Source organism: Globicephala melas, chromosome 1 (assembly GCF_963455315.2).
Source record: "Globicephala melas chromosome 1, mGloMel1.2, whole genome shotgun sequence".
NCBI classification, from domain to species: domain Eukaryota; kingdom Metazoa; phylum Chordata; class Mammalia; order Artiodactyla; family Delphinidae; genus Globicephala; species Globicephala melas.
Genome location: NC_083314.1, coordinates 3659604 through 3674633, shown reverse-complemented (window position 1 = coordinate 3674633; position 15030 = coordinate 3659604). Strand labels below are relative to the sequence as shown.

The window sequence follows — 15030 nt, the reverse complement described above, 5'->3', positions numbered from 1 at the left end:
GAGCTGGCATCCATCATGCAGCTTTATCATGTTATTGTTTGGTAAAAATGTAGGCCCTGGTGTAGCACACAATCTCCTAGTTTTTCAAGAGAAATTAAAAATGTGAACTTGTAAGTAAATCCTTCTTATTTTTAAATGGTAGCAAAGAATGCAGATGAAAACAACCACAAAAGCAATAGGGGCCAAAAAAAAAAAAAAGTCACAATTTTTTAAGCTGGCTTTGAAATCCACGTCCCAGCTGTGTAACAGAGATGATACCTCACTACTCAATATTGGTTTCAACACTTAAATGAAGAAATGTACACAGAAGTTTTCAAAAAAAAAAAATGCCTGGTGTACAGCAAGTGATTAATAAATGGTGGCTATTGATCTGTTGCTATTGTTTTTATTGTTGCTGTTTGGAATCATAACCTGTCTCTTAAAATTTATCTTATTCTTTATGTTGATGGACATTTCTACTGAATCTCACACCATTACTATAATAGCATCACATCTAAACTGATATAGGGTGGATGTTCAATACGAATTTGTGGCTTAAATATATTTAATTTGGTGGGTTAATAATGACCTATATTTATGTATGCTAAAATTTCAGAATAGTTGACATTATTCAGTGGTATGGCCTATATCATGGAATATTGTATTAATGTTAAGATTCTGGAAAGCATGGAAAATGTAGGACTTAATTATAGATGATTTAGGCTAGTTATAGAGGATTTGTAGGCAGCTGGAGTCAAGTAAGTGAATCATTAAAATACATGTAAAATGTGTTTCCTAGGCAGATGCTAAGAATAGGTTCTCAATATTCCTTCTGCCGTTTGTGAACTCTGTCTGGCCTTCTCCACATTCCTTTCCAATAGTCCTGAGCAACATCTATAGGTCAGGAGGGAGTAGTCTCACATGTGCTACCACTGGCTCATCCTCTTGTGCCACCCCTCAGCACCTTTAGTCTTTATTCTTTTCAGCTCTGGTGACATCTCTCCTTCTCTAGTCCTGGCTGAAAGGTACTACTGGTCCCTGCTGCAGCTGAAATCCATAGTCATACCCACAAATACGCTGACGTGCACTAATGAAGATGTTAATGTCTGTGTCAAGGGCATCTTATCACAGCAGAAACAATCACCATTGTATCCTACTGCTGGAGAAGAAGCGATGCCCTGACACCTTGTACCAAGGCACTTTCAGATTTCAGTTGCACATTTACTTGTAACCCTTTTACCATTTACAGGAATCCCAGGGAGTTGCATTGGAGCTAGGTCTAAGCAACAACACATGATACTATGCAAGGAATAGGGAAATGGCTGGAGAGAGATACGGAGGGAAAAACACAGGAGCCCCAGAGACAAAGAAAGAGGGGTTGACAAACCTCATTAGTTGCAGGGAGAAAAAGTGGCTTCAAAAGCGAATTGATGTCGTTAATGTGCTGATTTCAACCAGGCTACATACTGCATCTGATGCAAACTAGCACAGACAAGAGATCATTGAGTTAGGGGCTCAGAACTCTTGTTTTGACCCTGATACGAGAGATCTGACAGCATCAGAGAAAACTGATGTATCCACCGGGGCCATTGCAGCTCTAGAACCTGGTTGTGCTGACACTGTACTTCTGTTTCATGTTCGTCCCTCCAGGGGAGATTGGTTCTTCCATGGAGACAATGTTTTCCCGATTTTAACTTCAGCACATTAGATCCTTAGAGATCCCCCCAGTCCAAATCATTTGTTCTCCCAGTTACAAAACTGACAGATCAGTCAAATAATTTGTAGAAATCACTCAGCTAATTAAGAGCAGAAATAAGTCTAGATTTTAGATCTTTGATGTTTAGTTGAATACTCCATCACTATATCACTATTAAGGATTTTTTCTGATCCTTACTTGAGAATGGGTTTGCTCAGAAGGACGAATGAAATAAACCAGAAAGAAAAGCACTAGTAATTGTGTCACTTCACTATTTTTTTTTTTTCCTGCATGAGCTACCCTGAGTACATTGGCATGAACAGCATTGAGCATGTTCTAATCCACTAAGGGAGAGGGTAAGAAAGTTAGCTCTGTTCTGTCCAAGCAAGAGCTCTTAGCTTGTTCTGCTTGTTGCATGTTGCAAGTTTTTAAAATATTTAAATGAACCACTTTGTAAGTGGGGTCCAAGTCTAGCCATGGAGAACATCTAATAAATATGGCAGAAGATGTTAAAAATTAAGGATAAATGTCATCCTTGTAATAACCATGATGAGGAAAATATACACGATACAACAGTGTGACTTTGAGCTTATTCCACTTCATAATTATGTACACCAATATGAAAACGATGCATATGAGATTCATTTATAAGATATACCATGAGGTGAGAAATGTACAGACCTGCTTTGATGATGATTCTTTCAATGAGTAGAAAGAGACTCGTTGAAAATGTAACAGTCAGTTTGACTTATTTCTCTCATGGTTTAGCCTGCCTCGGTCTATGAATAATTCTTTCCTTAGGTACAGAGGAAAATACAGTGTTGGAGAACATTACTTATTTAGCATTTCAAATTCTTTGAAATAAAAACCACATACTCAAATGCTATCCTAAGTGGAAAAGAAGAAGAAATATGAGTCTAAGTACAACATAAAAATAGCTCCATGCCTTTGCGTTGTTCTTGAGAAAGTCAACTTCATACCTGTGTACTGTGTACATAGACTATGTTTCTGGTGAACACGTTCATGTATTTCTTAAATAGGACAGGATTAAAGCCAATGTGTTTATCTGCTTTTTGATACTTTTGTGTTTTAAGATGATAGAACACTCATTGTAAAAAACCAAGCAAGACTAACACGTACAAAGAAGAGAATATCACCTGACCATGCAACCCTCAGAGATAAGCCCTGTTTGTCTCCTGCCAAATAGTCATCTCTATGTATACATTCGTGTACACACACACACACACACACACACACACACACTTTGATGTCAATAGAATCTTACAGAATGTGCTCTACAGAACCTCCCTTTATATCTGTCAATAAACACACACATTTTATAGGAAGATGGATAAGTTTGTCCATGAATGTGTATTTGGAATCATCTTTTTAAACTGAGCTTCAGCTGTACATGCTTTTAACAGACTAGCAAAGTGAATACTACTTAGTAATGTGATACTGAATGAGAATATTTTAGAGCGTGACTACCAAATAGCTATGATTAGATACTGTTAACTGGAAGGTAAATCTGCATGTGTGTTACCTATATTCTTTTTCAAAATTTGTATTATGAAAATTTAAACAAAAATAAAGATAACTGTACAGTGATCACCCACATACCACGCCTAGACTCATCAATTCTCAGCATTTTGCTGTATTTTTTTTGTCTGTCTGCCTATCTATCAATCTCTCAATTTAATCTCTTTGATGTTTTTTTTTCCGGAGCATTATAAAAACAACAGGACACTTTGCTCCTAAAGACTTCAACCAGAGTGTACAAAAATTATGAACATTCTCCTACATTCACATTTGTATCCTCATAATGCCATTACCACATACCTAATAAAATTTTACCATACAATCCCGAATATCATTTAATATTGAGAATTGACTTTTTCTAAAAGCCAACTTTCAAAAGCTAGAAAAAAATTTCCTTTTAATTACAGTTGGACACATCAGCTGTGTACAGTTTTGCACACAATCTCCTTTGCACGTGATTTGTTGTGGACATCTAGTATCTACGGTGTGTTGACATTTGTGAGCTTCAAACCAAAACAGCTGTTTCTACCATTGTCATGGAAACACTGCCTGTTTGTGGGATTCACCCCTTTATCCAGAAACCCAAAGTGCATTTACATTCTCAGGCAGAGCATCGCTGTTTTCAAACACAGTACAACATGGACCTGGTTCTTGTCTTTCAAAGAAACAAAAATTAAAGTAAACAGCAAAAAAAAGAAACAAAAAAGCTGGCTTGCAGGGATCCTTTTCCTTTGGATCTGTTGGGACCAGGAGGGTAAATCCTATAGAATGAATTGAGTTCCTTCATTAGTCTTTAATCAGGTGACTAGGGTCAGAATATACATTTTCCTTCACCATATACTTGAGACTGTAAGTCATTTCGTCACTGGCATGGTCCTGTTCGATGTCCCCCCCCCCCCTTCTTTGCAATCATCACTTTTCCATTGAACAGACACTCAGTGCCATGGTAACAGGGGGGGCTCTCTCCCTCACTCATTTATTTCTAGGCGTAGTAGGCATTTCAACCCACTCTAGATGTCCTCAAATCATACCTTCTTATTTAAATGAGGAAGGATCCTGTCCAGAGGTAGGATGTATATGTCAGCTGGGGGCAGGGATGGGTGTGAGCCCTGGCTGTGTGTCAGGGAAGCTGCAGTCCCCACCGTGCATGAAACACACACGTGAGGGAGATCTATTGCCACGTGAAGGGCTGAGCATTTCTGCTTCCCGCCTCTGCCACGGCCTCAGGGTCTCTACCTGGCACCGAACTCAGCTGCCCGGCTGTGATCTTGGTGCCGGGCCTCGCCTGGGAAGCAGCCTGTGCTTCCTGCTCCAGCTCCGCCTCCACCGGCCCTGGAAAGCAGCCCACGGGTGGGCAGGGCAGGCCCAGCATGCAACCGGCCCCCGGTCCCACTCAGAGGCTTCACCAGGCAGCTAGAGAGGCCTGGCTGCGAGCCCGCAGATATTGTGAACAAGCGAACCGTTGACTTCCTGTGAGTATCTCACCTCTGATCTCAGCAGAGGGGCTGCCCCTTCTTCACAGAGGAAGTGCTCTCAGCGCCCTGGAGGTACTGCTCCAAGGAGCTCTGAGCTGTGGGTGAGGAAGGCATCCTGCAGGAAGACAAAGGGCCATATTCCCACTGGTCAAGTCCCCCGGGGCCTCTGTTCTCTCTGTTCCTAACTTAGAGCCAAAGTCACGGCTCTGTGGCTCCCAAGGTTCACAGCACACACTTTGCAGCTGCACCGCCCGGGGGTGGGGAAGCAGCGGAGCATCGCGGGCTGAGCTCACTTCCGCCCACATCAGAAGCAGCGAGGTTTGTGGGGAACTACACTTGAGCCCTCCATTAGCTGTTTTGCATCTTCTAAACCGAGATGCAGCTTCCTACACCATGTGCTGGTGGGGGCCACGTGTCCACGATGTGGAGGGTCGGCGCCCTGAAAGTGCTGAGGTTTTGAGACGTCTTCCTTCCTCACCCTGGCTTCCCAGGGACCTTCTGCAGCGGAAAGGAATGCTGCTCCCCAATCCCTCCCGGAATCTTACGTCCCTAGACGCGTTCTGAGTGCTTGGAGGAAGAAACAAAAAAACAAAAACAAAAACGCACACAAAGAAAGACAAAGAAAGGAAGAGAGAAAGAGCACATATAAACCAAAGGTTTATTAGAAGATAAAAGAAGATAATTTTTTTTTAAAAAGGGAAGTTACCAAATTGTACATTCTTGAGGGAAAATGGAAATGAGATGGTAGCAGAGAGGAAGAAAACACGAAGCATTTATAAGATACAGAACAGGAGCAGCTGGAATGAAGAATAGGGAGATCTTTACTTTTGTCACCTTTTAAGTTTGAATAGTCTGAGAGTTTTTCATTTCTCCCACTCCTGGGGACAGTCTCAAATGTATTGATGAGGCGTCTTTAGCAGTTTTGGCTTCTGGTTTCTACCCTCAGCCTCCAGGCCTTTCCTTAGCCCGGGCTCTTATCATGGTGTCATGAGGAGTGTCCCTTTACCTAAGCTATTGGCAGATCGATTTACCTCTTCTGCCCCTACTTAGAATGCTTTTATGATCCTTCACTGCCCATAGGCTGAAATCCAAACCACTGGTGTCACATCCAAGGCCTCTCCTGACCTGAGAAGGGCCCATCTCTCCAAATTCCTCCTCTGCACGTGGCGATTCTGTGACTTGGAAACGCTTGCAGCTCTCCAGACAAAGAGCTTTGCTGAGAACCTGGGTGCAGAGCGTTTGTACCTGCCACCCCTCCCCCACCCAGCTTGCTGTCTCCTTTGGGCACCTTCTACTGTCAACTCAGCCATGGTGGATCACTTCCTCCTTCAGGCCACAGTCTTGTTCAACTGTTATCACACTGCATCTGAATTACTTGTTTATACATCTGTTTTCACTACTAGATGGTGAGCTGCTGGTGGCAGTGGACTTTGTGCCTACTGGTCTTTGTGTTCTTATGTCCTATCACCACGCCTGGAATAGCCCTGATATAATTCCAAAAGTATTAGATAAAGAGTAAAGAAATGAATATTCCGCTGCAAGAAAGGCTTTTTCCATGTGGTGACTCAGGGCACTTTCTGTTGCAACTTTCACAAAATTGGACTTCAACTAATTGAAGCAAAGAGGTAATTTGGGGGCTAAGGTAAGATAAAACATTTAGGAATATTACTAGATGAGCTATAACTCAATGGAGCATACCAAAATGTCATGTGTTTCCACATCTCTTACTTCCCATCCCTACGGTTGCATTTAAGCTGTTTTTCTTTTTTTTTTAATTTTTACTGGAGTATGGTTGATGTACAATGCTGTGTTAGTTTCAGGTGTACAGCAAAGTAAATCAGTTATACATATAAATATATCCCCTCTTTCTTGGATGCTTTTCCCATATAGGTCATTACAGAGTATTGAGTAGAGTTCCCTGTGCTATATAGTAGGTTCTTATTAGTTATCTATTTTATGTATAGTAGTGTGTATATGTCAATCCCAGTCTCCCAATTTCCCCTCCCCCCTCCCACCCTGGTAACCATAAGTTTGTTTTCTACATCTGTGAGTCTATTTCTGTTTAGTAAATAAGTTCATTTGTACCATTTTTTTAGATTCCACATATAAGTGATATTGTTATGATACTTGTCTTTCTCCGTCTGACTTGCTTCACTTAGTGTGACAATCTCTAGGTCCATCCATGTTGCTGTAAATGACATTATTTCATTCTTTTTTATGGGTGAGTAATATTCCATTGTATATATGTACCACATCTCCTTTATCCACTCCTCTGTGTTTAGACTTGTAGGTTGCTTCCACGTCCTGGCTACTGTAAATAGTGCTGCAATGAACATTGGGGGTGAATGTATCTTTTCGAATGATGGTTTTCACCAGATATATGCCGAGGAACTTTAGGTTTAGAATGGGTATGTTAGCAAAAGAGGGTCCAAACTCCAGCCTCTTTTATTTTTATAATTTTCAGTCTAGAAGAAAAAAAAGAGTGAGAGTTCTTTCTCAGAAATACCAAAGTCGCTTGAACCAAATTGTCTCTGACTGGTATGTGTGGCAGTTGTGGAACCAATTTCTCTGGCCAGGAGGATGCTCTACTCAGATGGCCTCAGGCATGAGTTCTGTGCTATACCTGTCTGTCAGCTTCCCCAGAGCCCCGGGGGGCTGAGAGTGGAGAGATGGATACACTCAAAGCGTTACCAGAAGACGAAAGAATTAAAGCTGGGTGACAAAAACAATAGATCCGTGAAGATAGGGTAATAAAGGAAACACTTTGCTCTCTTAAACCTAGGTTTGGGAAGTTGAGAACTTCATCTGTTGCCTCACTGCTAATGGCAAAATCAGAAAACACACCTTCTATTGGATTTTCACATAATGCATACCTTTCAATGTGATTTTTAAATGGAAACTCTGCTCATTTTATTAATGGAGTTTTGTCTACGGCCCCAAGAAAATTACTTATTTTGATCAGTACAGTCAAAATTGTTGATTCATGTGACCCAAGGGAAAAGGGCATTTGTAAGGGATAAGACCAGTGAGATGGTCACCAAGTTTTCAAAAAACATTAAATGTAGCTTTTCATTGTCGTCTTTGTTGTAAGGGCTATCCCAGTTAGATTATCTACCGCTGCTTAACAAACTACGGCCAAAATTAGGGCTTAAAGCAAATTTTTATTATCATATCTCATGCTCTGGGAACCAAGAACTTGGATAGGGCACAGTGCAGATGACTCATCTTGCCCTGATAGCTGGGGTCTCAGCTGGGAAAGCAAATGTCTGAGGGCTGGAGCAATTGAGGGCTCATGAACATCTTTTTCTCTCTCTGTCAAAAGCATTCTGCAGCCTGTTGTACAGCCTGTGAGCTAAGAAAGGTTTTTTTTTTCTTTTCTTTTCAGAATGTCCCACAAAACGGCTGAATATACCTCTGTGAAGACAGAAGGCAACAATGCTAGCTCTGTGAATTGTCTCTTCTTCTCGTGCGAATCCTAAACTGTCACCGATCGACAGAAAGGAGCTCAATGAGAAGACAAGAAAGGTTTTAAAATTTATTAGTGTTTTTTAAAAAAAATATGAAGAATAAAGCTCCATGAAGTCTGAAAGTTATATGAGATTCAAATTTGTATCCATACATAAAACTTTATTGGCACACAGTCACACACACTTGTTTAAATGTTGTCTACTTTCTGTCTACTCTCTTTAAATGTTGTCTATATCCTTCAAAACACTTACTATCTGACCCTTTACAGAAAATTTGCTGCCTTCTACTGTAAATGACCTCCACATGTGGCTGTCATAGTAGGCTCAAGGCTTCAAGGGTGAGTATTCAAGAGACAGGACGTGGAAGCCGCCATTCTCTTAAGGCCTCTCCTATCGTTCAAATCTTGTCAAAGAGAGTGTGACCATCTTTCATCTCTCTCACTTGACCTACAGCCTTTTTCCAAAAGTGGCGATTTTTGGAGGGCAGAGGGCCTTTGTTGAATTATTTTTCCCTGAGTCACTGAACATGTTCATGATTACAGTTCAGTTATTAAAGCGATAACATCTCTTTGCCTCGATGTCTAACTTGGGGAGAAAAAAAGCTAGTTCCATCTTACTTTCATCTTTAGTTTGGAAATGAGGATCCAGTGGAGAACTGGAGATTTTAGAATTCTAATTGCTCTCCGCGTTCTGACCTCCTTCTAATAAACTTGAAAACTTTGGTAAGTTTTCTATGGTAAGTTTCTGATCTTACCATAGGGCGTATTCATAATTCATCCAGATGTTTCCAAATGAGGGTAACTGATTCCTTTTTAATGAAGTTACTGATTATTAAATAGGTCCCCTTGACTTTCTACTTCATGCTAAATCACGATGAGATGGGGTTTCATTAGCTGGTCACCCTTTCATGTGTTCAGAGTGGAGGATGGAGTCTCAGTGTGATTCTAGAAAGTGGGAGGGTAGCTTCCTTTGACAGTCTTCCCAAAGCACAGTTCCTCTCCCAAAAGAAACAAAGGTCAAACCCCCTAGCAGTCCTTCTGAGCCAACTGATTACATATGACAGCAGACTCCATTGACCCAAACACAGGTGCTGCCTGTAGGCCTGGGGCAGATTCCTTCAGGTCTGTGATTCTCAAACACTTGTATGCAGTTATTAAATAGTTAACTAAGAGGTTGGAAAAGATGGGCTTGCAGAGTTTTGAAAGCCATGTTTAAAAGTGGTTACAAATTACAGATTGACATATTTTGGAAATTGTACTAGAATATCATTTGGAAAAAGTTAGCATTTTAATTTTTGTTTTTCTTGCCACTATTAAGGTTCATTAAGAAACTACCTTAAACTTTTCCCAGATGAGACAATGATGGATTTAAGCCCCCAAATTAGGGCTTAAAGCAATTTATTATTATCCTATAACACTAGCAATAGAAGCTAATATGTGAGAGAGAATTTTATATTTAGAAAAAGGTGGAGTATTTCCCTTAAGTAAAGAAATAAGAAAAAGACTGGCTAAGGGGTCAGAGAGCAAGTAAGTGGGAAACCCAAGTATAGAAATAAGTCCTTCTGGCTCCTGGATCAATGTCTAGATCACAGGCTGTGTTCTCTAAGAAACTAACATTTCATGTATAAGACATGGTGCTAGATGCTTGACATTCACTTCATTTAGTTCAGGTTCATATTCAGTAAAGTAGTAGCTACCATTTTATATTGAGAAACTGTGCTAAGAAAAAGTGCCACTACATGTAGATAGCACAGTAACTTTTTTTTTTTTTTTTTTTTTTTTTTTTTAGCGGTACGCGGGCCTCTCACTGTTGTGGCCTCTCCCGTTGCGGAGCACAGGCTCCGGACGCGCAGGCTCAGCGGCCATGGCTCACGGGCCCAGCCGCTCCGTGGCATGTGGGATCCTCCCGGACCGGAGCACGAACCCGTGTCCCTTGCATCGGCAGGCGGACTCTCAACCACTGCACCACCAGGGAAGCCCGACAGCTTACTCTTTTGAGTCAGCTTTCCTTCCTGAAAATTTAACTGCTGCCACTAAGTTTTGAGATCTTATAAAAAGCTACTCTGGGGCTTCCCTGGTGGCGCAGTGGTTGAGAGTCCGCCTGCCGATGCAAGGGACACGGGTTCGTGCCCCGGTCCGGGAAGATCCCACATGCCGCGGAGCGGCTGGGCCCGTGAGCCATGGCCGCTGAGCCTGCACATCCGGAGCCTGTGTTCCGCAACGGGAGAGGCCACAACAGTGAGAGGCTCGCGTACCGCGAAAAAATAAAAAATAAAAAAATAGTAAGCTGTCTATATATTATGCTATATCTCTAACTAGCAAATTTATTTATGTTAAAGTTTCCTCACATGAAAGAGAAATGCACCTCTTTCATTTATTCATTTATTCATCTTCTTGTTCTTGTGTACCATCATTCCTTCACTAACAGACATGTACTGGGCACCTTCCAGAAGACAGACACGGTTCCTGGCACCGGTGATTCAGTGATGGACAAAGCAAGCAGATCCCCTGCCCTTATGGAGCTTACATCCAAGTGGGGAAGATGGATGAAAGGTTAGTAAATAAATGGACAAATAAAAATATCATAATTATTGGAAGATGTTACAAAGGGAAAGAGTAAGGGGGTGAAATAAAGGAACAAACCAGAGTTGGGGATCTTTCTTAGGAAGGATGGTCAGGGAAGGCCTTTCTGATAGTCAAGCCATGATGTGAAAAAGAGAAGGATTTGGTGATGGGAAGTAGGAGAGAAGGAACATAGTAAACAACACACGTCATGGCCAATGTCGGGCGAGGACAAACATGGGAGAAACATGGAGCGAAAAGTCCACAGGGTCAAACGTGAGATCCAGGCTGGAACTTACAGGGCTCTATGGGGTTTGGATTTTATTTGAATTGCAAACAGAACCTTTAAGCAGGTTTAAGGCAAGGACCTATCACGGGCTTATTTACATTTTAAGAAACTCTCTTGCTGCCTTGTGGAGGCTGGCTTTGAGCACAGCAGGAGTGGAAGCCAAGAGTCAGGTCAGGAGGCTGTGCCCGTCCTCCAGGAGAGAAGGGGTGTTGTAGAGACATGGCGGTGGTGCGGGTGGGAAGAAGTACATGAAATGGATACGCGTTTTAGACGCAGGACTGAGAAAACTTGCTTCTGGATTGGGCTCGGTGGCTTGCGATGATGCTGGAAAATGAGGATGACTTTCGGGTACCTGGCCTGAGTAGCTGGGTAGGTGGTGGTGCCCTGCACCAAGGCAAGAGCGTACTGGGGCAGGAGGGCGGGTTTAGGGGGGTGAATCGAGAATTCAGGGTCCACGTGGTTGTCGGTGGAACACAACCTTGTCACTTTAGGCAAAAGGAAACAGGGGCACAGAGGTAAGGTTCAGCCCTCAGGTAGAAAATATGGATGAAGGTTTGAATCAATGGAAATCAACAGCGTTTTAATTCAAGGGAGTCCATGAGATTGTCTTGGGAGAGAGTGTGGAGAGAGAACAGGACCACTGACTGCAATGTTGAGAAGTTGGATAGAAGAGATTGGATATTAAACCCCTGAACAATTGCTTTTTATATTATAAGTGTTTGCACTGTTTATTACTTCTGAGAGACAGGAAGATAGGTTTGATTGAAAATGTTTCATGATTCTGTGTCATTTCTGTTTCCCTTTGAGTTGCATAGAGTTGCATGGATTTGCAAGTGAAAACTCCTTAGGGTAGAATTTTGGGGAGTTGGGTTGGGTTCAAGTTCTGAAACTCAGGACTTGGGTTCAAATTTAAGTTCTGTCTCTTACAGTATAAATGAGCTAGGGGAAGTTTCTTTACTAATCTGGGCCTGAAAACGTGACGACATAATACTACCCAGCCTCATACTGGTGCTCTGATCCCACGAGAAAATTCAAATTAATGTGAGAACAGTGCTTGATGAATATATTACAACTGCTACTACTACTATTACTACTCTTATCAGTGTTTGAGAAAACATGACTAATTAAAGCCAACTCTTTCCTCTTGGTACTTTAAACATAATCTCATTCTATAGAATTGTTCAGGTACATGATATTTTTCCATTTTCATGCCGGATCATCCACTATTGTGGTGCCTTTGTGATCTTGCTTAGTTTACAAAGATTTTTTTTTTTACCATGAAAATTTACTACCTTACATATTAAATATACCCTCAATTCACAGAAAACTAAAGTGTCAAGGTTATTGGACAGGTAATAAGCAGTCTCAAATGCCATGCTTCTCCTGTAAAACAAGTTACATTTGCAGGGTAATATTCCTTTGGTACCCAGAAAACCCAGTGCTTGACAATCATCTCAAGAAAATGAAGATAATTCTTCAGATCTGAGCATATCCTAAAGGTTTGAAAATTCTTACATTCATCAAAAAATTGAACACATACATACGCCTATGTACATATCTTATGTCATAGTTAACTGTGCATTTGTCCTTTTCCTCCCTGGCCTGAACTCCTAGAGGGTGTGGATAATATCCCACTCGTTTTCCTTTGCACTGTACTCTGCACGTAGCAGTTTTTAACACTCTCTTTTTTCTACGTCCAAGTTCTCCTGGTTTTTTCTTATCCAAACCCAGGGTATTTGGGGCAAAAATGTCTAGCTGTCCTCCCAAACTTATACTTATTCTCCTTTTCCATAGTATAGAGTTGCTGCAGGCAGGTAGATTCCCACCTGGAGACGTTGTCCCAGTCTACATTTTCCCATTACCCCTCCCCCATTGTATCTGGATCTGATCATTGTCATTAGAATGGGTGGCGAAGTGCTATGTGCGCTTCCAGGCCAAGGCCTTAAGGACTGTGTGGGCCTCATGCATGCTTTCTTAGCCCTTCTCCCGCTAAGTGTGGACAACGCCGAGGCCAGAGGATTGTGAAGCCTCAAGATAGAAAGGACCTGGTGCCTGAATCACTGTGTGGAGAAGATCAGCTTCCAACCCTGGAACGCCACCTTGGACTGTCTTTTGAGGCAGAAATAAGCTTTCACTGCGTTTGAGCCTTTATACATTTGAGAGTCTGTTTGATCCAGCAGGAAGTGTTAACCCTAACTAACGGAGTGCTTATTAGGAGGAAAGGGACTTCCATCAAAACAGAGCTACATCTTTGGAAGATGGTTTTGGTGTTACATGCTCTTTTGTTTCTTCCTGCATACGGTGCAGAAAATGAACTTGTCTTTGAAAACAGGAAGAATAAGGGTGTCCTCCTCAGCAAGTACAGCTCTTCCTTCACTTACGATGGGGTTATGTCCCGATAAACTCATCGTAAGTTGAAAATATCATAAGTTAAAATGCATTTAATACATCAAACCTCTTGAACATGATAGCTTAGCCTAGCCTGACTTTACTGTGCTCAGAACACTTACATTCTAGCCTACAGTTGGACAAGATCATTTAACACAAAGCCCAGTTGAATATCTCATGTAATTGATTGAATGCTGTACTGAAAGTGAAAAACAGAAAGGTTGTCTGGATACAGAATGGTTGTGAGTGTATTGGTCTTTTACCCTCCTGATCTCATGGCTGGAGCTGTGGCTACCCCCGGCCAGCATCAGGAGAGAGTGTCGTATAGCATATCACTAGCCAGGGAAAAGATCAAAATTCAAACTTTGAAGTATGATTTCTAATGAATGTGTATCATTTTTGCGCCATCGCAAAGTCAAAAAAAATCATTAAGTCAAACCATCGTAAGTTGGGGACTGTCTGTCTATATAGCAGATATGATTCTGTGACCTTAATTCAAGTGTCCCCAAATTGTCACAGTTCTTTATTTTCTGTAACTCAAACTAAATCTAACCTTCCACCCATTTTATACCAGGAAGGGTGGAAAATTTAATCCTCATCTCAGGGCTGCAAAAAAGTCCTGAGAGTCTTAGGCAGCCCAGGAGCATCAGGAAGGATGCAGCGGTTATTCAATCATTTAACAACTAATGAGAGTATACCTCTGCCTGCGGGCTGAGGTAGCAGACCTCATGGGACATATGGTTTGGTGGTCGAGAAAGAAATGAATCAAATAATCACCGAAACAATGTGACGGGCTCCATGAAGTAGATGAAATAAATACTGGGAGAGCAATGGGAGGTTATTTGGTCTAATCAGAGAAGTAAAGGAATACTTCCCAAGACAGGGATGATTGGTCCTACCTGTAGGATTAAAAGAATGTTGCCAGATGGGGGAGAGTGTTTAAAGCAGAGAGGACACTATATATAAAATCTTTTACCTGGATAAAGCTACGGTAAACAGGAAGGTCTGAGCCAATGTCTGTATGACTAGGGTGAAAAATTGGGTTTGTAGAGGAGTAGAAATCTGGACCATGCAAAGCCATTGAGGTTCTCTTAAGCATTTTTCTTTCAATCCTGAATTCTGTGGAAAAATATTGACAGAATCGGGGGCGGGTGCCCAAGATACAATTTCATTTAGAAAAGACCCCTTGAATACAGAGTGGAGAATGAATTGGCAAGTGAGAAATAATGTTAGAGCAGATATAGGCAGAGCTGTTAGGAGGTCATTTTTTAAAAATTAATTAATTAACGAATTAATTAATTTTTGGCTGTTTTGGGTCGTCTCTGCTGTGAGCGGGCCCTCTATAGTTGCAGCAAGCAGGGGCCACTCTTCGCTGTGGTGCGCAGGCCTCTCATTGCGGTGGCCTGTCCTGTTGCGGAGCATGGGCTCTAGGTGCAGAGGCTTCAGCAGTTGCAGCACGCAGGCTCAGTAGTTGTGGCACGCGGGCTCCAGAGCGCAGGCCCAGCAGCTGTGGCACGTGGGCCTAGCCACTCCGCAGCATGTGGGATCCTCCAGGACCAGGGATCGAAACCGCTTCCCCAGCACTGGCAGGCGAATTCCCAACCACTGCGCCACCAGGAAAGTCCCGGTATTTTAA

At 42.0% G+C, this 15030-nt stretch overlaps 1 non-coding gene across 1 annotated transcript; it reads right to left on the bottom strand.

The window, feature by feature from the left end:
* Positions 1–8073: 8073 nt before the first annotated feature.
* On the bottom strand, positions 8074–8207 carry LOC115846018 (small nucleolar RNA SNORA75). Its single transcript, XR_004036746.1, has one exon. It is a non-coding gene; the product is annotated as a small nucleolar RNA SNORA75 (small nucleolar RNA).
* Positions 8208–15030: the final 6823 nt, after the last annotated feature.